A 21,754-nucleotide genomic window follows, 5' to 3' on the forward strand; every position below is an offset into this window, starting at 1 on the left:
TTTTACTTTTTGGTTGTAAATATTAATTTTTTATCTTTTTTTTTTTTATTTTTTTGGCATTAACTACACATCTGCCTAAAAAAGACAAAAACAGTTGACGTGGTATCTTTTAACTTCTTCAAAATGCTGACGAGTTCAAGGGATTAGGGGTGTTCACATTATATGTTAAATCGACTAAACCGACCTGACCCAACCCGAGTTGATTGGTTTTTCAAAGCCACCAGTCGGTTCCAGTTTGTGTGAGAAATAAACTACAACTCAGTTCAGTTTTCGGTTTTTATACATGAAAACCAAAACCAAAACCGACCCTATATGTTTTAAGTAATTACTAAGTAATCCCTATTCAACGCTATTCCCTATCATAGTTAACTTTAAACTTAAGTAAAGTTATTTATTACCTTTCTGGGTTTAGCAAGCATTGATGTAAAGGAGTCTTGGAAATTTGAATGGACATACATGTTGGATTCTTCATTCTTCAATTTTGGAAAGAGAAAAAAAAGAGGTTAGCAAGCATTGCATTTAAGGACTCTTGGAAATTGGAATGGAGAGATGGAGTATTTACTCTATAGGCCTCGTTCTCTTTTCGGTAAGTTATTTATCCGTGTAAATGCAATTACCTAGGTAAGTTTTTCCCTAGGTAAGTGCATTTACCCATGTTCTTTTATTTCTTAGGTAAATAAGGCAATGACCATTTTAGCCATAGAAATCCATTATTAAAAGGGGCATTTTTGTCCCATTCAAGTGTTGTCAACTTTCCCCCTATGTGGGAAAGTTATTTACCCACCTAGGTGATGGGTATCACTTTCTGCGTAAGTGATACCTAGGAAAATAAACTTTCCTTGGTCCCCACATAAAACTGAAAAAAGAACATGAAATTCTTGGTCAATGGGAACCAAGATCCTATTAACCAACTTCCCCCCTCTCCAAATCCAAAAAAGAACACCCTCTTAGTTTCGAATAGAGAAAAAAAAGAGAGGTTAAATAAACCGACCCTTCATGTTTGGGTCAGTTTTGCTTCAAGATCGATTGGTTTCGGTTTAGTCAATAAATAAACTGACTAGGTCGGATCGGTTGAAGAAAATGACTCAAAGCGACCCAACCCGACCCGTGAATACCCCTACAAGGGATTCAAAGGGAGTGTTGCAATCATGGTCACAGCAAATGGAAACTACACCTCAGTTTTGATAATTGTCTAATGTCTCAAATTACATACATACTTTTTTGGAGAAAAAAAATGGAAACTACACCTCAGTTTGGAATGAGTACAAATACAAATATAGAGTGCAAAACATTGTATTTTATATTATTTTATATGTATTTGTACTGCACATATTTGCATTTGTGTTCTTTCTAAATTGAGCTTATAAGTTACCCGTTTGAAACAAAACTTTAGGCCTGGTGGTTTATAACTTTATAACTTATCTTGGTAAGTGCTCTTTCCCAATTAATGGGCAATTTCACTTACTCATGTTCAATGACATTTTTACACAAAAAAGCTAATATTAAAATGGGAAAAGTTGTCTCATTGTATTTTATAAAATTTTTCTAACATGGGAAAGTTATTTATCCACATGAGAGATGGATAAGTTTTATTGGAGAAGTGAAGTTAATTTTACCGTAGGGCCCAAGGTTCAAAATATTGATATGCCCGATATGTCGGTAGAGGCATATCATGCAGTATTGTTTTTTTAGTTCTTTTTCAAAACTGGTTCAGAGGGGCCGGTTTAACGTCTTTCACCCCCTGAACCGGTCAAAACCCCATTACACCATCTGTAGGGGCGTATCATAAAGCTTCTGATATGATACATACCGGCCGATACGGGCCAATTTTTTTAACCATGGTAAGACCTGATGGAGGGAGATTTGACCCGACCCCTTGGCCATGCAACACGTGGAAGCAACCGAGAGTGACCTGGCAAAAGCACTGGCTCGGCACGGCAGCAGGCCCACAACCCAAGCTCCGAGAAAAAGAGTCCCAAGCTCTCCCAAAGGAGGAACCTACAACCTGAGCTCTAAGCTAAAGAGTCCTGAGCTCCCCATGGAGGAACCCGAGCTCTCCCTTTGAGGTCCTGAGCCTTACAAGGAGCACAAAAGGCAAAAAACCCGAACTGCCCCTGGGTAGGCAGTTCGGTCCACACTTCTATCCGAACTCAAGACCACCTCACACACCACTTCGGCTTCGCCTGACTGAACAACCGTACCTGACGCGTAGGAAGCTCGTACACGGAGGCGGCGCACCTGATTGATTAGGGGTCCGACACATGATAACCGCCCGCCAACGGCCACCTGCCACCGCCATCTCAAACGTGGCAGAGACGGCCCTGGCAAGGAATAGTGGAGGTTATGACACCCGAACTAGCAACTGGCAGTGGAGGTTATGACACCCGATCTGGCGGAGGTAATGATGCCCGAATTAGCAGAGGTATATGGAAGTAAGTGTACATGGTGATTATAAAAGACCCCCATCTCCCAAGGAAGGAGGTATGTGATTCTTGCGCTTTCTGGTCTTGAAGTTCTTCATTTCCCTTGCCTTCTCAAGAGCACTAACTTGAGTTTCGGAGTGTTCCAATCGGGTTCCTCCCCGGAAGCCTTCGTTTTCTTCCTTGTTTCAAGCACCTCCAATTCCGTCAGAGGCGAGGTAACCGGCAGCTAGGATCGACCGGATCGCGCACTATCAAGACCCATTACTAAATGCAAAAAAATATATAAAGTTGGTCAATAAGAAAAATTTATATGAAGAGCATGTAGGTATCATCTATCTTAGATTTTAATACAATGTCTATTTCCTTTTGCTTCAAAAAATGTCTATATTTCCAAATTCTCACTAAGCCTTTCTACACTTTTTTCAGTCCATATCTTGGATCAAGACAAAAGCCATCACCATTTTCTGATGGGAATCAATCCAAGTAAGGCTGATAAGTATAGATCCACGGTTGTAGACCTAAGGAGATTATCTAAAAATGCAGTAACGCAACAAACCCTAGTTCAGGCCATGCGGTAAGGTGGGGAACCCACTTGACTGGTGGGGGTGATGGAAAGGGCTGAGGAAAATTTGGTAAGCGGTTCCTGGGTTTTGAATTTGCTAATTTCTATCACATCCAGTTGATCATTATCTACAACCAATCTCAAATGGCTGGAGCATTCACTTTGGTCTCCAATGCCTGTTTTTACTTGTAAAATACTAGGTAACACTTTTTCCCCTTTTGCTTGCCAGTTACTTCGGTTCAATTAATAGCTAGACTAAAGCAGTTATCATTCATGCTTGGGAATTGACCAAGCTGCTTCATTTCGATATTGTCATCAGCTTGCTTACATTTGTAATTATTGAATGCGTCCCTGTGCACTTGGAGCTAGATTTGATCAATCCTCTAGTTGGTTGGGCTTCATAAGCAATTTCTACAGCCAAAGAAGGTCTGTCTCTGTTTCAAAAATAAAAAAAGATGGGATTGGATCCCAAGTTTGATACCTATAAATGCCTGATTTCAGCATGTCGTAATCAGCAATAATGGGAAAAAACTGAGGGTCTTTTTGAAGGTCAGACAGCTCTCCTGCTAATGATCACGCGAATGGTTGCACGAAGGAGAAGGGGTAGTCACACAAGGTTGGGACAGCTATTGACATGTTATTGGGTTTTCTGTAAGGTTTGGAGCATTGGGTTTACAGGAGCTTCAATCCTTTCATTTCCATAATTCCATTTGTCCCATAACAGGTTCGCTGTCAACACAAGTTATATTGATGTGTTCATTAGTTCTGGTGACTCTGGCCTTTCCCATGAACCATGATGAGCTTCTTGTCGTTGCAGAAAGTTGGGTACTCTCCTGATGTGACAAGAAGCCCAATTACATGGAATTTAGCTCCCTTAGCGTATTGTCATTTTGCTGCTGGTTTCCTCCGAGAAGTCAGTTTACTTATACGTTCCTTCTCGCTCTAATCCTCTAGGAGAAGCACATCGTTTGGTAAACAACCCGCAACCTTCATTCTCCCTGCCAACAAATCCAGCATTTCATAGGTTTCCTTGGATCTCAAGTGCGAGCTGTCTCCGGAAACAAACTCATGAACGTGGAAATTGACTTCAATGGAGCTGCATCCAGGTGTTCTTCTCGTCCCTTTCTCTTTCATCTTCTTCCTTGTTTTAGCAACATCATCCCATCTACTAGTGGCAGCATAGATGTTAGATAAGGTCACAAGATTTCCTTTATTCCAGGGATCCATTTTTGAAAGGCGTTCCATCACTTGCTCCCCCAATTCCAAATTCTTGTGCATTTGACAGGCACCAAAGAGGGATCCCCAAATAACAGGATCGGGTTCAAATGGCATGGCTTTAACAAACTCCATAGCCTCTTCAAGTAAACCAGCCCGTCCAAGGAGGTCAACCATACAACCATAGTGCTCCATTCTGGGCACCAGAAGGTAATCTTTATTCATGGAATCGAAGTAATGAAACCCATCCTTAACAAATCCTGCATGAGCACATGCACATAGAACCCCAAGAAACGTTACTCGGTCAGGCTTTATACCTTCAGTCACCATGCGATTGAAGAACTCTAGGGCTTCTCTACATTTTCCGTTAATGGCTAGTCCAGATATCACTGCTGTCCATGTAATCACATCTTTCTTTGTCCCCAGGTTGAAAAAGACCTCCAAACCTTTCTCCATATTTCCACACTTAGCATACATATCTATAAGTGCAGTACCAAGATTGGTCTCAATTGAAAAGCCAATCTTTTTTATATAAGCATGAACCCATTTTCCTAGTTCTAGTGCACCCAAGCTAGCGCAAGAAGTGAGCACACTAAGAAGGGTCACCTCACTGGGTTCGATTTCAGCCAGCTGCATCTGATGAAATAGAGCCAAAGAACGATCATAGTGACCATTTTTCACATACCCGTCGATCATGGCTGTCCAAGAAACGACATCCCTCGCCGGCATTCGATCAAAGAGCCTTTCTGCAGAGTTAAGGTCACCAATCCTAAGGTACCCGCTGATCAGTGAATTCCAGGACGCTGTATCCTTCTTTGGCATCTCCATGAACAATCTCTCTGCTTCTTCAATCCTCCCAGAGTTGGCGTACCCAGAGAGTATCGAATTCCAAGAGACAAGGCTCCTTGCAGGGGCATGATCAAAATATGTTCTCGCCAACTCCAAGCTTCCATGTCTGACATGCCCAGAAACCATGCAATTCCAAGACACCACATCCTTCAGGGGCATTTCCTCAAAGACCTTGGTTGTGGCTTTCATGCTACCTCCACACACAGAGTACATGTTCAAGAGTGTGGTCAGAACATAGAGATCCGACCCAAGCCCAGTTCTTAGAATGCACCCGTGAACCTCCTTCCCGCCTTTGAGGTCCAATTTGTCCTCGAAGGCACGAAGAACAAAGGGAAATGTGAAGTTATTGGGGAGGAGATTCTCACCCCGCATTCGAATGTACAGGAAGGTGGCTTCTTCTGATCTTTTGTTTATTAAGCAACCCCTGATCATGGTATTGTAGAGGAACAGGTTGGGATTTTGGATCCGATAAAACAGCTCGCGCGCGTAAGCAAAGCTTTGAGGTGTAACAGAAAGAGAAGTGAATTCTACAACTTTGCTGACTTCATATGGGAATTGATCCAATGCAGTTTTGATCATGTGGGCATGGATTTGTTTCACTTCTTTCAAGCTGCTTAGTTTCGGAAGCAGAGAAAGGCACTGTGCGGTGGCTCTTTGTTCCATTTTTCCGATTACTCACATTCATTTCTATATGATAATATGAATGAAGAAATAACAAGGCAATCGTATTTCGTAAATCCTTGCAGAAATAAAATAAAAAATAAAAGAAAGCGCCGTTGCCGGGGATCGAACCCGGGTCACCCGCGTGACAGGCGGGAATACTCACCACTATACTACAACGATAGGACATTTATGACAAGTTTACTATCATCATTTTATGGTGGATGAATAACGTGACTTCACATCTAAACCATAACATGAAAAATCTATTGTATTCCATTCATTTTTGTCTTAGGAATCTTTCTCTTCGGTTGCATGTATCACATAACTAGTTAATGCATCATTTTCTAAGGTAAACCTTGTTATTGTATATAATAGATAATTAGATATTCAACATTTCTAATGACAAAATTATCAAATTTGGACATTCAACCTTCCGAAGAGCAAAATGGTAGATGATAAAAGGGCTTCTCTTGAGAAGTGACTTAAAGCTATATTTGGTTTCAAGGAAATTGCAAGAAAAGGAAGGAAAATATAAGGAAACCTTCACAAACCTTGTATAGATTTTCCTGTTCTTTTATTTTAAACCAAACATAACCTAAATGCCTTTCCAGTTTTACCATCAAGTTTATTCACAATCGACCCTACATTTTATTTTCAGATAATTTACCCTATTCTTGTCAATATCCTTCAGAAAAAACAAACTCTTCGAGAAACACTGATATAGAATGATAATTTTTCTTCCTTTTCTTTGGGAGTGCAGAATTGAGGGATGTTGTGTTCAAAAAGCAACGATTTGGGTGTTGAATGAACCTAATCTTTTGTTTGTAAATTCACTTGGTTCATATGCCTATGAGTGTTGGTGGTTCATTTCAGATCATATAAACTTATCAATAAACAAAAAACAGTGTCCGGCAAAGTTGGAGCCCAATGCAAACTTCATTTCTGCTCTACCTTCACAGTGGACTTGTTTCTGCTTCTTTTTTCACGGTTAAATTTCCCTCTTAATTTGATGTGAATAACCTGAATTCAGCTTGGTCGGTGCAATGCCCATTCAAACAACCTTTACAGTCTTGCATTAAGAATGTCTGTACTTTGTCCTATTTCATGGAGAGATATTTCCAATGCAAGGTTAGGAGAGGCTGTTAACAGTGCGAGGACAGACTTGCAAACAACCCTTTGATGATGATGGGGGATCATCTCATTGGATGTTAAAAGGTCTTATGAGCCAAAATGAACTTCTTGTTTGTTGATAAATGTGTAGCATACTCTTCTTTTTTGTCAAGTGTACAGCATACTCTTCTCCTTTGCGGTTCTCACAGGCAGTTTGGTTTCATGCGTTAAATATGTCTGGTACCTCTTGGGCTGAACCTACGGTTATAGAGTAGAGGAACTGAGGGGTTTAAGTCATTCGGAGAATGGTCCCCGGAGCAATATACTGATCAGTATGCAAAGAGTGGAGTGATAGAACCTTTCAGAATCAATACATGCCAGTTGCAGTTGTAGTTGAGAATATCTGCGGCAGAGTTGAGAGAATTCTGGTGAATCGGGCCTCTTTACATAGCTTGTTTTGGGGTTTTAAATACAGTCATTTCCATAGCAATTGAGGCAGAATTACATGGGGTGAAAAATTGAAAACTTTGCTCTGTAATCTCTAATGCTGTAAAGGACCCAAAACGGGTTCATTTCCAGTGAACATCTTCAAAATTAAATTTGCATGGTTGATTTTACTTTAGTACTCAAGTTGCTTTCAAAAGGTAAATTAGAACACGTTAAAGGCCACACAACTGACATTGCAGTGTTTTCAATCGCAGGGCTGTAGAATCCCAACAATGGAATCAGAATAAACATAAAATGTGCATCTTCAAGAAATCAAACCAGAAAATACCAATTCCGTGCTTTTGATTTGGAGGGTCCACTTGATAGGATTAGGCTCCATTTATGAAATATCACTAGACACCAGATGGTTAAATGGTTAAAGAGACTTCTTGTAAAACGGAAGTTAAGACTATATGATGGTGCGTAATCCGGCTGGTCCTAGCTGTCAACGATCTTGTCTCTGGCTGGAGCAGAAGGAGCCTGAAACGGGGAAGAAAACGAGTTATCTCCGGGGAAGGATCCGGTGAGAGTGCTCCGAAACTCAAGTTAGTATCCTCAAAGGCAAGATAATAAACCAGATGGCGCAAAGTTCACATTCCTCCTTTTTGGGGGGAAGAGAGCCTTTTATAACCACTTCGCACACTCACTCCCAAGCACCTGTCAGGTCAGGCATCATTACCTCTGCACTTCTGCCAGTTCGGGTGTCATCACCTCTGTTGGGGCAGACAACCGCCACTCCTCTCTTTGTCGGAGCCGTCTCTGTGACTGGGGGTGGCAGTGGCAAGTGGCCGTTGAAATGCGGCTGTCAAGCGTCAGATCCCAAATCAGCCAAGTGCGCCGCCTCAGGTTACGGATTCCTTTGGTGTCAAGTACGGTTGTTCAGTTCGGCATCCTGGAGCCAAAGTGCTGGAGTGGTGTGCGAGTTGAAATCTTGAATTTGGGTAGAGGTGTGGCCCGAATTGCCCTAGGGCGGGCCAGTTCGGGTTTTTGCCCCTTGCGCTCCTTGTAAGGCTCGGGGTCAAAGGGGGAGTTCGAGCTCTCCTTTTGGGGAGATCGGACTGCTGGTTCCTCTTCTCGGAACTCGCGCTTCGAACGTATTACCGTGCCGAGCTGTTGCTTCTGTCACGTGTTGGGTGGTCAAGAGGTCAGGCCAAATCTTTTTTCATCAAATGCCCGTTGCAACAAAGGTTGATGAATCTGAAATAAGCAACATCATGGATGAACTGCAGTAATGGTCCTGGCGAGGCTCGAACTCGCGACCTTTGGCTCATAAGACCAATGCTCTAACCAACTGAGCTACAGGACCAGCACTAACTTTTTAACAACTGAACTAATATATACTATCTGATGAACTAAGCAAATAAGTTACAGCCAACCAAAATATCAAACAAGATGGAAGGTATTAAATTGCCAAGAAGTGATAAATTGCTTTTTTCACAAAGAAAACCATGAAAGCAGAGAACCAAAGTATAGACTGGTTGTACATGATAATCTTAGGTGCATACTATGATGCATTTATCAATTTGCAAAAATAAACAAAATAACTATAAAGATAATAGGATATGAATAGTCTTCTACGATGTGTATGGAAAGCAAATAGTAAAACACCTTCATGAGTTCAAAAAGGTGTTATCAGCGAAACTTCCTTTTTAAATTTTGGCCTCCCATGAATCAGATAAACACAAATGCAAGTTTACCTGGGATTATGAAGGCACAAGACTTGTTAGAATTGCATACCGGAAGAGATAGTGTGTGAGAGAAACAACAGATCGCAAACATTTAATTTTCAGTAAAAATGAAGAGTCATAAACTATGGCTTCATAAATAAAAGTCCATAGATGCTACCATGGACAAGGCTCAAACTCACATCAGTAATTGATCAACCTATTAGATCTACACCACATTGTCTCATTGTCTGTATTCAATTATACATGTATTCCCCCCCCCCCCCCCCCCCTTTAGTTGTACTCAAAAACCAGGGGCAGCTGGCCATCCATAGAAATAGGAGAGAATGGGCATTTTAACCATCAAAGTTTAAGAAATAATAAGGAAGTATTACATTATTACTTTGAGGAATCTAAAACTTAAAAGTTAAAATAGACCAACGGTTTACAAGTGGGAAAACAAAAGTCTACCCTTTATATTAATTAAAAAGTTTAAGTGATTGTGTGCACAATATGTTCTGTCTAGGTACTGAACAAAAGCACCCCTTCCACCGCAAAGAAAAACAGAGGAAAACAAGCAGGGAAAAATAATCCTACATGTGTGGCAAGCTACTAGTAAAACACCTCCTAGAATTCAAGAGGTGTTATCAGCGAAACTTCCAGCGTTAATGTAGGCCTCCCATGAATCAGATAAAAACCAAGAAAGTTTATCTGGGATTATGAAGGCACCGAGACCCTGCTTGAGTTGGGATCAATGAGTGGTGGTAGTGGGGCATAAGAAATAACTGATGTCATTGATACGTTCCTAGCCACCACATCCTCTATGACACGAATCCTACACTCCCAGTAGAGCGTTATTTTCCCTCATCTTACGGAAATTCAAAAACCAAGCTTGACAGATAGACAGACCATTTCTACACCCATCAAATAGCATAACGCATTATGATGAGGGATTAGGAGACATAGACTTAACAGGCATTGACTTTAGAAGTGAAAAATTGAAGGCATAGTAACAGCTAGTTCTAAAAGCTTTGACCAATATTTTTTGAGCTTTAACCGAGAGAGAGAGAGAGAAAGGGGAGCTAACCAGAAGCACTGTCACGAAACAAGCCCAAACTTTACTATAAAACCAAAAAGTCTTACCCAATCAAAGGTAAGCAAAATAAAACATCACAGACTCGAACACAATGACGAAGAATAAAGACGATAACCTCGTGATCGATTTCTACAATCTGCCGTTATAGGAGCTAATCAGATTTGCAGATGAGGAAAGGTTAGCTCCTCCTATGCGCCACTACTGCTGAAATCGACGGCAGGGTATATGATTTTGTTGGAGGCAGTACAGCAGGACTCTGTGAGGTAAGGAAACAGAAACGATTGCGTGCCGAGCCGGTGGCTAGCCGCCACCACCGCTCCTCCACTTTTTCATCGACGGTACTCTAACCCTAACTAAGCAAGGTAATTTACACATTTGACGCTATATATAAACGTAGGGTTGGTTAAACTCGAGTAGCAACAGCCGATGAATTAGGGCATACATGTAGGAAAAAGGACTCCGGAAGATGTTCTCCTTTTGTGATTGCGATGTTATGTGGGTAGAGTTGTTGTAAGTAGGAAATCTGACTCAGGAACGTCCCATCGGCATCGAAAACATTACCCATACTTGTGATGGGAAGATGTTCCTAATGCTCGTTTGCTCGTTTGAGGTATGGGAGCCAATGCGATTACCAGCTAAGAGTAATTACGGACTAAACCAACCTGAACCAATTGAATCGGTTTTGATTCCAGCAATGTCGGAACTGATAGGTTTTGGTTCTTGATATTGTTTCCATTATTATTGGCATAGAATCGGTTTTACCTAATCCTAAATTGATTCAGATCTAACCTATCGGGTCTAGTTCAGTTTTGAGTCTTTGATATTTCTTGTTGGGTCAATTCTGGTTGTACCTAGACCCGACCGATCCAACCATTGATAGCCCTACACATTAACTCCCCACATAGCGCCCCATGGAGATTGGAGATGTGTCGTCAAGTGCATTCAAGTGTGGGGAGCCAATCCAAGCTCGGGCGGGAGGTTTTATACAAGGAAACTGAATTTGGTCCTCATAAGATTGTACTCATCCCGTTCTCAGAATCCTTTTCACCCTTGAGAGCATCTTTTCCATGAATAAAAAGATCAGATTTGGATCCACCCTCCTTTGTAAGGTAATATAACTCTTTTGAAATCTACTTAAGGATGCAAATGGATCAGATCAGATTTGGATCTATCCAATTGGATCTCATAAATATTGATTTAAATTTGAATCTGATTATAATATCGAATATCTAAATCTGATCTAATCCAATTTCATTTAAAAAAATAATAAATTATTATATATAACAATTTAAATAAAAAACAAAAAATACAAGAAATTTTCAACTATTTTTATCATATTTATACACGTTTTTACTTTTTTATCATATTTAGATAGGGTGATCCAAATTCAATATGATTTCTCCGATCCATTCCGAATATCCAAAATTGAGATATTTAAATCCTACAAAATAAAATCAGAATTTGGATTATCCGATCTATTTGCACCACTATTTTGAGCTACTTGGGCGTAGCCCAGCCCGTATCCCCGAACGTGATATTACATACTGATGATGCACGATCCGGGCACTCCTAGCTGGCTGCTGACTGGCTCCTTGTAGGCAATGAGCGGCACCTGAGAAGATGAAAGGAAGGATTCTCGGGGATTTGCCCGGTGGGAATACTCCAATGCTTAAGTTAGTACTGTGTATGGGAAGTAAAGAGAGAAACGAAGGTTAAGAGTGGAGGTCGCGCTTTATCACTATACTCGATAGATTAGAGGTCTCTCAAAGCCGTTTCTCCCCTGCCCTGAGGGCTTTTATAGGAGCGCTCTTGCGAGATCAGGCATAACCGCCACTGGGTCCCTGCCACAGCCGTTACCTGCCAGGGCTGCGTAGGTGGCCGTTGGGGACGAACTCCTTACTCGGGTGAGTGACACGTCCTCAAAGTGACAGGCACACCTCCGCCTACTAAGAGACGTGGGCGCAGACTGTCGAAAGGACAGGGACTGCGCCGTCAGTTAGGGACGTGGCCCAGTCTGACTGGTACGGCTTATTAAATAGAAGCTTCCTGAGGAATGCTCGTGCGACCCATTCGCGAGCTACTTTGCAACGAGCTTCGAATACTTTAGAAGTACCCTTAGTAGAATTGGTCCTCGGATGACTCGCCTTGTCCGGGAGCTCGGGCAAGCTGGCTTTCTTAGCTCGCAAGTTAAAGTTTGCCTCGGAATATCCCTTGAGGTAGCTCGGGGGACCTGGAGCTCGCGTTGCGGCGAGCCCCTCCTTTAGCCCGCTACCATGTAGCGAGCTGCTTTATGGGCCTATCACTTAGCCGTACTGGACCACAATGCTGAGTTGTCGCTTACGTTGAGTCAACGTCCACGTGTCACCGTTTCATAGGTCGGGTCAAATCATCCTTCATCAATTGCCCCCCACTCCTCGGGCTAAGAGTGCCGCTTTAGCGCGGGGAGTTTATGAAGCGCGATGGACTGATTTGACCGAAATTCAAACTTTGATTGACTGTCTCCAATAAATGCATTTGTGGGAATCAAGAGATCTTCTGACTTCTCTGACTTTTCGGATTCTGAAAACGTGCTGAGGTGGCCTTTAATTCCGAATGTCGTGCGGCTGCGACTACCTTAATCGTGGAAAATGTGCTGCCAATTGCCTTCGGTTTTCAGAAGGAGTGCGGTCAGGGTGCCCGCGGACCGTTGGATCTGCTTTGATCCGGGCCGTCAGTTTGAAAGGGTGAGGGCTATAAATAGGGAGCCCCCTCGGCCCTATCTCCTTCCACGCTATCTTGCTTTGGACTCTGAGGTCATGTACTTCGCCTAGTCTACTTGGGTTCCTCAGTCCGCTCCGTTCCGTCTACTCTGGTGAGTCCCAATCGCCGTTCGCCATGTCTGGTTACCCACTTCATACCTATCACAGGGGTGATAGCCAGGATGATGATGCTCCCTCGAGCTCGGGGGGAGCCTGGGAGCATATCCCGGAGGCTCGGGAGGCCTCTGGCGACATGGCGTCCACTTCTAGGGGGAGGGAGCCTGATACCTTTGGCCCTTCCTTAATGACAGCGGAGAGACTCAGGTCTCTGATCCGCTACTTTCGCCTTCCTGGGGACTTGGTTTATAGCCTCCCTACTGACAACTTCCCTTGGGAGCATGGTCCCAATGACATAGTGATCTTTTAGGAACAGCTCGAGGTTGCCCTGCGTCTTCCCCTGCACCCCTTGATAGTGGAGGTGCTGAATCACTTCAACGTCACTATTGACCAACTTCACCCCAACGTTGTTCGAAACATGGTTGGGACTATATCCCTATGTCACGAGTGCTGCCTCCCTTTGGACCTTGACATTTTCGCCTCTATCCTTTGTATAAAGAATGCTGCTCCTGGGGTTCCTCCAAAGAGGCGCTTTTATTAACTCTCTCCCCGTCACGGCTATAAGCTCTTGTACGAGCTGCCGAATAAGATCCCCGCCTGGAAGCGGGACTACTTTGTGGTCCGTAACCCCGAGGGGTGGCCCTTTCCCATCGCTTCGAGGGGCGCCATCCAGGACCTCGGGGCCGAGCTGAACCCTGAGATTCGGAAAACGATGCTGTCCTGGGCGTCGGTAGGCTTTCTTTGCTTGGACTACTTGGTCGAGGAGAAGCTCGTGCAGGCAGGCTTGAACCCGGGTAGGTTGGCCTTTCCGATCGCGTAGTGTCTTGTGACTTGTGTACACATTTGCTTCCTGTTGGACTAATATCTTGTGGTCTTTTGGCAGCCATCATGTCTAGTGCTGATTCGCGCCGCCTTCTCTCGGGCAGCCAAAGGCGCCAGGTGAAGAGGATGCGCCCCGACCGGACCCCTCCTTCGGGAAGCACTGAGTTCGGGGCCGGTCCTGCCCTCTCCTCCGCCCGAGGTTCCGATGCCCCCTCCTGAGGAGACTAGTGGGATCAACCCTGGGGGAAGCGAGCCCTCTCTGCCGGGGGAGGCCCCCTTTAACCCCCTTCAGCCCCGTCCTTACCCCCGGTTCCCAGTGGGAAACTGGGAAGGGGTAAACGATTATCTGGTAGCTTGCCAGAGGAGTCGGAAGGCAATCAATAACGACGAGATCGCTCAGTGGGGAAACATGGAACCCGGGGATCTCTCTGCGTTCGCCTCTGCCCACTACATGGTGGTAAGTGGCCTTTTTCCCTTTTTCCCTCTCGTTTTGCCCTTTTTCGTTGTCTTATGATCTTTTTTTTCGTCGATAGGTAAACTCTGCCATCCATGCCATGGCTCTCCAGACGCGCATCCACCGCGTCGACGCCCTCGACCAGTGTGCTGCCAACCAGAAGCTCCAGGTCGAGCTCGACCGGATCCGGGTCGAGATCCATCACACTCGCAAGGGGAGCGAGTCTCAGGAGTTGCTTGTTCATGACCAGGAGGCTCAAATCGCTCGACTTACTGAATAGAGTGCACGCTATAGGGAGGAATCATCGAGGATGGCGGGGGAGAGGGAGCTCCTTAAGCAACAGGTGCGGGACCTGGAGTCCACTCTTCTGAATCGGACCCGAAACTTTGACCAGATGGTGGAGGCTGAGCGAGAGAAAGCAGTCTGGGATTTTAAAGACTCCCAGGAATTTCATGACCTCCAGGCGGAGTATGGTTCGGGTTCGTACCGCTCAGGGTTTAAGCTCTGCCGGTGGCTAGTTCGAAAGAAGTTTCTCCGGACTTAACCTCGACAGCATTACTGTGAAGGGTCTGTCCCCTAAGACAGCATACCAAGCGGATGAAGAGGAGCCTGACTCTCCGGAGGACGAGGAGGCGGATACTTGAGGTGGCATTTCTCTGGGCTTCTGTGGCTTCCGGGTGCCGTAAACCCGGTCTTTCACAAGTTTTTCGGTTGGGCAGTTGTGCCCTGTGATGATCGAACCTTTCCCGAGCTGTTTAGCTTGGTTACTGCACTTGTTATTTTCCTTTTCTGCACTTGTTTGTTGTTTTTTTTTGACATTGAAAGTTTCTTCCCTCTTCTGAGTATGATGAACTCCCTTTATTTTTGCTAAAGCGATCTCATCATTTGGGTTATTGAAGTTACCTACCCAAAGTAGGGCTCTTTGGTAGGCATTATCCCTATTTGTCAGGGATACCGCGAAGTGATTACTACGTACACATTAACTCTCCACATAGCGCCCCATGGAGATTGGAGATGTGTCGTCAAGTGCATTCAAGTGTGGGGAGCCAATCCGAGCTCGGGCGGGAGGTTTTATACAAGGAAACTGAATTTTGTCCTCACAAGATTGTACTCATACCGTTCTCAGAATCCTTTTCACCCTTGAGAGCATCTTTTCCATGAATAAAAAGATCAGATTGGGATCCACCCTCCTTTGTAAGGTAATATAACTCTTTTGAAATCTACTTAAGGATGCAAATGGATCAGATCAGATTTGGATCTATCCGATTGGATCTCATAAATATTGATTTAAATTTGAATCTGATTATAATATCGAATATCTAAATCTGATCTAATCCGATTTCATTTAAAAAAATAATAAATTATTATATATAACAGTTTAAATAAAAAACAAAAAATACAAGAAATTTTCAACTATTTTTATCATATTTATACACGTTTTTACTTTTTTATCATATTTAGATAGGGTGATCCAAATTCAATCTAATTTCTTCGATCCATTCTGAATATCCAAAATTGAGATATTTAAAATCCTACAAAATAAAATCAGAATTCGGATTATCCGATCTATTTGCACCACTATTTTGAGCTACTTGGGCGTAGCCCAGCCCGTATCCCCAAACTTGATATTACATACTGATGATGCACGATCCGGGCACTCCTAGCTGGTTTTTGACTGGCTCCTTGTAGGCAACGAGCGGCACCTGAGAAGATGAAAGGAAGGATTCTTGAGGATTTGCTCGGTGGGAATACTCCGATGCTTAAGTTAGTACTGTGTATGGGAAGTAAAGAGAGAAACGAAGGTTAAGAGTGGATGTCGCGCTTTATCACTATACTCGATAGATTAGAGGTCTCTCGAAGCCGTTTCTCCCCTGCCCTGAGGGCTTTTATAGGAGCGCTCTTGCGAGATCGGGCATAACCGCCACTGGGTCCCTGCCATAGCTGTTACCTGCCAGGGCTGCGCAGGTGGCCGTTGGGGACGTACTCCTTACTCGGGCGAGTGACACGTCCTCAAAGTGATAGGCACGCCTCTGCCTACTGAGAGACGTGGGCGCAGACTGTCGAAAGGACAGGGACTGCGCCGTCAATTAGGGACGTGGCCCAGTTTGACTGGTACGGCTTATTAAATAGAAGCTTTCTGAGGAATGCTCATGCGGCACATTCGCGAGCTACTTTGCAACGAGCTTCGAATACTTCAGAAGTACTCTTAGTAGAATTGGTCCTCGGATGACTCGCCTTGTTCGGGAGCTCGGGCGAGCTGGCTTTCTTAGCTCGCAAGTTAAAGTTTGCCTCGGAATATCCCTTGAGGTAGCTCGGGGGACCTGGAGCTCGCATTGTGGCGAGCCCCTCCTTTAGCCCACTACCATGTAGTGAGCTGTTTTATGAGCCTATCACTTAGTCGTACTGGACCACAATGCTGACCTGTCGCTTACGCTGAATCAACGTCTACGTGTCGCCGTTTCATAGGTCGGGTCAAATAATCTTTCATCACATACCCACAAGGGGGCTGAGTCGGGTAACTACACCTATCTCATGAGAAGAACCAATCATTCATTCCTAAATTCCACAAATTGGGTATTTGGGTTGATCTTTGAAACTTCAAAGAGATCATGTCAGGGTGGTTTTTGACATGGTCGTGTCTATGCCATAATGTGAAAATCATAAGATGTTCTTAAGGGGGCATTTGATAATGGCTGAAGTTGCTGAATTGAAAAGACTTATTTGCTTTATTTTCAGGGATATATTGATCTACCAAATTTCAATTTCATTATGCTATTACGAACTGATGGTAGCTTTATTGATAGGATATCTCACTCGTTGTAGGGGGTTTTAGGAGATTGGAGATGTGCTACCTCCCATTATGAAACAATCCCTTTAGTTGGTTTTTAGTACTCTCCCTTTGAGAGAATGGGAAGCAATTGTTCTCTCTATGCAAATACTGAAAATCATGGTTTTTGAACTATCGTTAATTTGGACGGTTGAATTGTTCAAACTGAAAAACGTTCAGACAACTGGTTCCACCATAACCTGTATCTTGGCAAAAAATTGTTGGATTGACCAGCGATTCGCTGATTTGGGCAGTTGGACAACGGTTTTGTCCTTTTATTTTAATTATTTTTAATTTTTTAATTGGAATGAACCATTCATTTGAATTAAACGGTTGAACCATTGACTTGAAAACTGGTGGCCAAAACAGTTTCGGTTTTGGATCATTGAAGGAGGTGGCGATCCTTACACATTTTGGATGATAGAATAATGAGATTATAACTTTTCTAGCCTCTAACTCCACAGCTTGTCTACTAGGTTTTGGTTTAATTCAAGAAGAGAGAGAAACAAGAAGTCGAGGAAACAGGGTACTTTACAAGACCACAACATGAATTATTATTTTTGGGTAAATTGCTGAAACCTCACCTGAAATTTTTGACTATTGCTGATACCACCCTTGAAGTTTGATAGTTGCAATCACCTCTCCTAAACCTTTTCATATAATTGCAAGTAGACCCCCTTTGGTAGAATATTCTAAAAAGTCATAAAAACATCCAAAATACCCATGTAATTGCCTTTAACAAAAATGTTTATTTTTCAAGTTTTCTCTTCATTTGAATAATTACCTCAAACCCTTCAAATATTTTTTTTCTGAAATTGATTTATTTTTCAAATTTGCCCTTTATCAATCACTCAAAGGTAAATCTACAACTTTAAATTCCCTTTGTTTTTGTTGTTCATAAAGTTGTATTTTTTTTATTCCTTAGAAACTAGCCTCAATAGGAATTATATGAGTATTTTAGACATTTTCATACCTATTTTAGAAGATTTTACCAAAAGGGGTCTACTTGCAACTTGTGTGAAAAAGTTCAATAAAAGTGATTACATTTGTAATTATTAAACTTCAGGGGTGGTTTTTATCAGAATTCATTGAGGGTTTTGCTTGGTCAATGCTCTTATGGTATTATACCTTCTTATCATCAGGAATTTTCCCTTTTGTTTTCTTGTCGCAACATAAATGCTTTTACTTTCATTTGTATTTTAATTTACCACATCAAAAAAATAAAGTAAATATACTTTGTCGAGCTCTGTTTTTTAATTAGAATTAAGTTGGTTTTGTTTCAGAAAATAACACAACCATCTCTAAATAATGTTTTTTAAAACAAATTAACAGAACCTAAATAAGCACATGAAAATAGGTTCTTTAAGGTTATGTTTGGTTTAAAGGAAAATATAAAAAAAGGAAGGGAAAGGTCCCTGCCTTGCCCTTCCTTTCCTTACCTTTTCCAACAAACGAAACATAGCCTAAAGTAGCTCCATATGAATAGAAGATTCCAGAATATGGGTAGAAAAAATATTATTGCCACGTGTCATGTGTCTCGATTTAACACATGAACGGTGGATTTCATTTCCCTCTTTCCCAAGCAATCTTCGGAAGACCTTGAATTTGAAAAAGTAGTCAAACGTTTGAGAATTATTGATATCGGCGATATAACAGTACCCCAGCATCAGCATTACGAAATACGATTCGAGTATCTACGGTTACCCGATTCAGCCCCACGCGTTAGTAGACCTGTATTGGGAACATCCACCTCACACTTGGGCGCCTCGCATCCACATCCACCGTGTATTGGGAACATCTTCCATGAATAATAGTTTATAAGTACGAAAGATGTTCTCAATGCATTGTAGGATGTGCATGTGAGGTGCCCTATGTGAGGAGCAGATCAGGCCTCCTGTTTATGGGCCGGATAGCTGAACAACCCGGCCCAACCTTGGACGGGCTTTGACATATTATTAGAGTCATGTTTGGTTCACTGCTGTGGGTTTCATTCTCTTAATTCTTACTCATTCTAGGTAAGAATGGACAAGAATGAATAGCATATAGTGTTAGGTTACAAAATTATTGTCAATGGTTACATTCTTTTTTAGAATGAAAAATCAACCCCATAGCATAAAAAAATAATCATGCCCCATCTTGCTCATTTCATTCTTTGAGGAAACTTTACCTATAAAACTACTTCCATAGATGTTTACTTTTACGAAAACACTTTTATAAAAGTTATAAAAGTATTTTTATATGAAAGAAATTTTTATAAAAGAACTTTTACAAAAGCATTTTTACAAATGTACTTTTATAAAAGCACTTTTGCGAAAGCACTTTTATGGAAGTACTTTTACGAAAGAACTTTTACGGAAATACTTTTATATAGCACTTTTATGGAAGTACTTTTACAAAAGCACTTTTACGAAAGTAATTTTATGGAAGTACTTTTATGAAAGCACTTTTATTAAAGCACTTTTACAAAAGTACAAAAGCGCTTTGCGGAAGTACTTTTATGAAAGCTCTTTTATGGAAGTACTTTTACAAAAGAACTTTTACGGAAATACTTTTATATAGCACTTTTATGGAAGTACTTTTACAAAAGCACTTTTACGAAAGTAATTTTATGGAAGTACTTTTATGAAAGCACTTTTATTAAAGCACTTTTACAAAAGTACAAAAGCGCTTTTAAAGTACTTTTATAAAAGCATTTTTAGGAAAATACTTTTATAAAAGCACTTTATGAAAGTACTTTTACAAAACATTTATGCCTAGGCTAGTCGTTTGTGAATACCATCACAATTTTTTTTTGAAGAATGAAAATGAGCAACATATGACACTTGTCAGTTCGAAAAGAATTCATTTTTTAAAAAAAAGAAAGTGTTTGGTTCATAATAATATTTTCTCATTCAGCCTATTTTTACCCATTCTTTTCCATTTTAGAATTTCATCTTGGATAAGAGTAAGAATTAAACCAGACATGGCATAGGTTTGCAAGCCTGGGCTCGGGCCCAATGTTCTAAACTCAATTTAATTTCGAGTTGGGCTCGGGATTTTACATGAAAGCCTGACTCAAGCCCGGCCCAACAATATACAATATTATTATTATTATTATTATTATTATTATTATTTTTTATTTTGTAAATCTAACACTAATTCCAAATTTCCAAATCTACCGGAGCAAACCCCAGCTCTCACATCCTCCATTACTGGTATCGAGCAATCAGGATCGACGGTGAGTGGCTGCAGCCCAAACTAATGGTAAAGCCTTGATTGAATAGGCTTCGTTTCAGTTATCTCCCGCTGCTTACTATAAAAGATGAAAATTAGTGGGTTTCAATCTGCATCAGTCTATCAGATCAGTATCAAGCAACAAAAATGAAAATTTTACTACAACCTCAGCTTGGAACATGGTTAGAGTTAGAGATTCAGGATGAGGTTAGCTAGTCAAAATTTGTTTGGAAGCTGGTCTTCTGACGAAAATCTCAATTTTCATGTAGCACTCTATGTTTTAAGGTTATTATTCTAATTGATGATCTTGTCAGGAAGAAGTGAATTAATGTTGTTTCGAAGTGCAGGTGTTATAGGAATTAATGTGATGCGTGCAATAGGATGCTATTATGAATGTGACAGAACAATAAATGCACAAGTTAGAGAACTTATCAACTAAGGCATGCTTGAAACAAAACTTTTTCGCCTCTAGATCAAGTCAGGTGCAGTACAAGAAAACCAACATTCTGCTCATAAATTTCAACAATCTTAAACTCAACTATGAATGATAAATGTGTTATGTGATTATGAATGTATGCAAAGACTAAGTGGAGTATGGGTATAAATAGACCCATTATTCCAAGTGAGAAAAGGTGGTGACTCTTTTGAGAGATGCCATTAAAAGATAACAATGGACAAATGACAAGGGCTTGTTAAATTGGATATTGATGTACTGTGCAAAGGAAACCCGGATCCAGGGGCGGTGGAGGGATTATATTATGTGGCTTGGTTTATAGCCTACGTCCACGGGCAAAGGAGGAGTGGAAATCTGCTTTGATGAAATTAATAATGTAGAAGAATACAAAGTTGTGCACTAACAATCTAATTCACAGAAAACCTAAACCCTAAATACATCCAAAGTTGTTCGATTTCTCTCTCAAGAAAAAGATAGGTGGTATACAAGAGAAGAAACCCCCAAAATAAATATATAACTCTCTGTATTTGAATGTAAACCGCAACCCAAGCCTATAGCCCACCACTAACCACTATAAGTTTTTTCATGAAATGAGTCGCAACAACGGATTCAAGGCATAGCCATAACCGTCCTTCGTGATGACTTTATAGTTTCTTTGCCTATAGTTACTTGTTCCAAGATTCTCTTAGTTTGTGGTATTTTTCTTTTTTGTTGGGCTGAGTGGAGTGGGATAGGGATAGGGAGAGTTTATGTACTCGGCCCAAGGTCTAAGTTTTGTGTTAAGCCTAGGTTGGATAGATGATCAATCCAAACTGCACCCTTAGGCTGTGTTTTGGTTTGAAAGAAAGTTTCCCCATCTTTTCCTTCCGTTTCCTACTTTTTCTTTCAAATCAAACACAGCCTCAGTTCTACCTAGTCAATTGATGAGCGATTTAACCTGTCAACCTTGTCTAAGGTGTATCATATATGACCTCACCCGCTCAGGCACAACTGCCCAAGTCACATTCTCTCTCTCTCTCTCTCAACAAAAATTAAAAACATTCTTTATTTTTGTCTCCCAA

The 21,754-nt window shown here is 41.7% G+C and overlaps 1 long non-coding RNA gene, 4 other non-coding genes and 1 pseudogene across 6 annotated transcripts; all 6 read right to left on the reverse strand.

Annotated features, from left to right (window-relative positions):
• Positions 1-2,933: 2,933 nt before the first annotated feature.
• On the reverse strand, positions 2,934-5,880 carry LOC104595951 (pentatricopeptide repeat-containing protein At3g29230 pseudogene; annotated as a pseudogene). Its single transcript, XR_016076615.1, has one exon. The product of XR_016076615.1 is annotated as a pentatricopeptide repeat-containing protein At3g29230 pseudogene (transcript).
• On the reverse strand, positions 5,821-5,892 carry TRNAD-GUC (transfer RNA aspartic acid (anticodon GUC)). Its single transcript has one exon. It is a non-coding gene; the product is annotated as a tRNA-Asp (tRNA).
• A 1,565-nt stretch (positions 5,893-7,457) lies between these two features.
• LOC148791287 (uncharacterized) lies at positions 7,458-10,493 on the reverse strand. Its single transcript, XR_016076547.1, has 2 exons — positions 10,184-10,493; positions 7,458-8,505 (listed from the first exon to the last, which is right to left on the reverse strand). It is a non-coding gene; the product is annotated as an uncharacterized LOC148791287 (long non-coding RNA).
• TRNAI-UAU (transfer RNA isoleucine (anticodon UAU)) lies at positions 8,541-8,614 on the reverse strand. Its single transcript has one exon. It is a non-coding gene; the product is annotated as a tRNA-Ile (tRNA).
• Positions 8,888-9,012, reverse strand: LOC148791288 (small nucleolar RNA snoR83). Its single transcript, XR_016076832.1, has one exon. It is a non-coding gene; the product is annotated as a small nucleolar RNA snoR83 (small nucleolar RNA).
• Positions 9,568-9,690, reverse strand: LOC148791289 (small nucleolar RNA snoR83). The gene has a single exon (XR_016076825.1). It is a non-coding gene; the product is annotated as a small nucleolar RNA snoR83 (small nucleolar RNA).
• Positions 10,494-21,754: the final 11,261 nt, after the last annotated feature.

This window comes from Nelumbo nucifera, chromosome 5 (genome assembly GCF_055504915.1).
Source record: "Nelumbo nucifera cultivar China Antique chromosome 5, China Antique-T2T, whole genome shotgun sequence".
Lineage (NCBI taxonomy): Eukaryota > Viridiplantae > Streptophyta > Magnoliopsida > Proteales > Nelumbonaceae > Nelumbo > Nelumbo nucifera.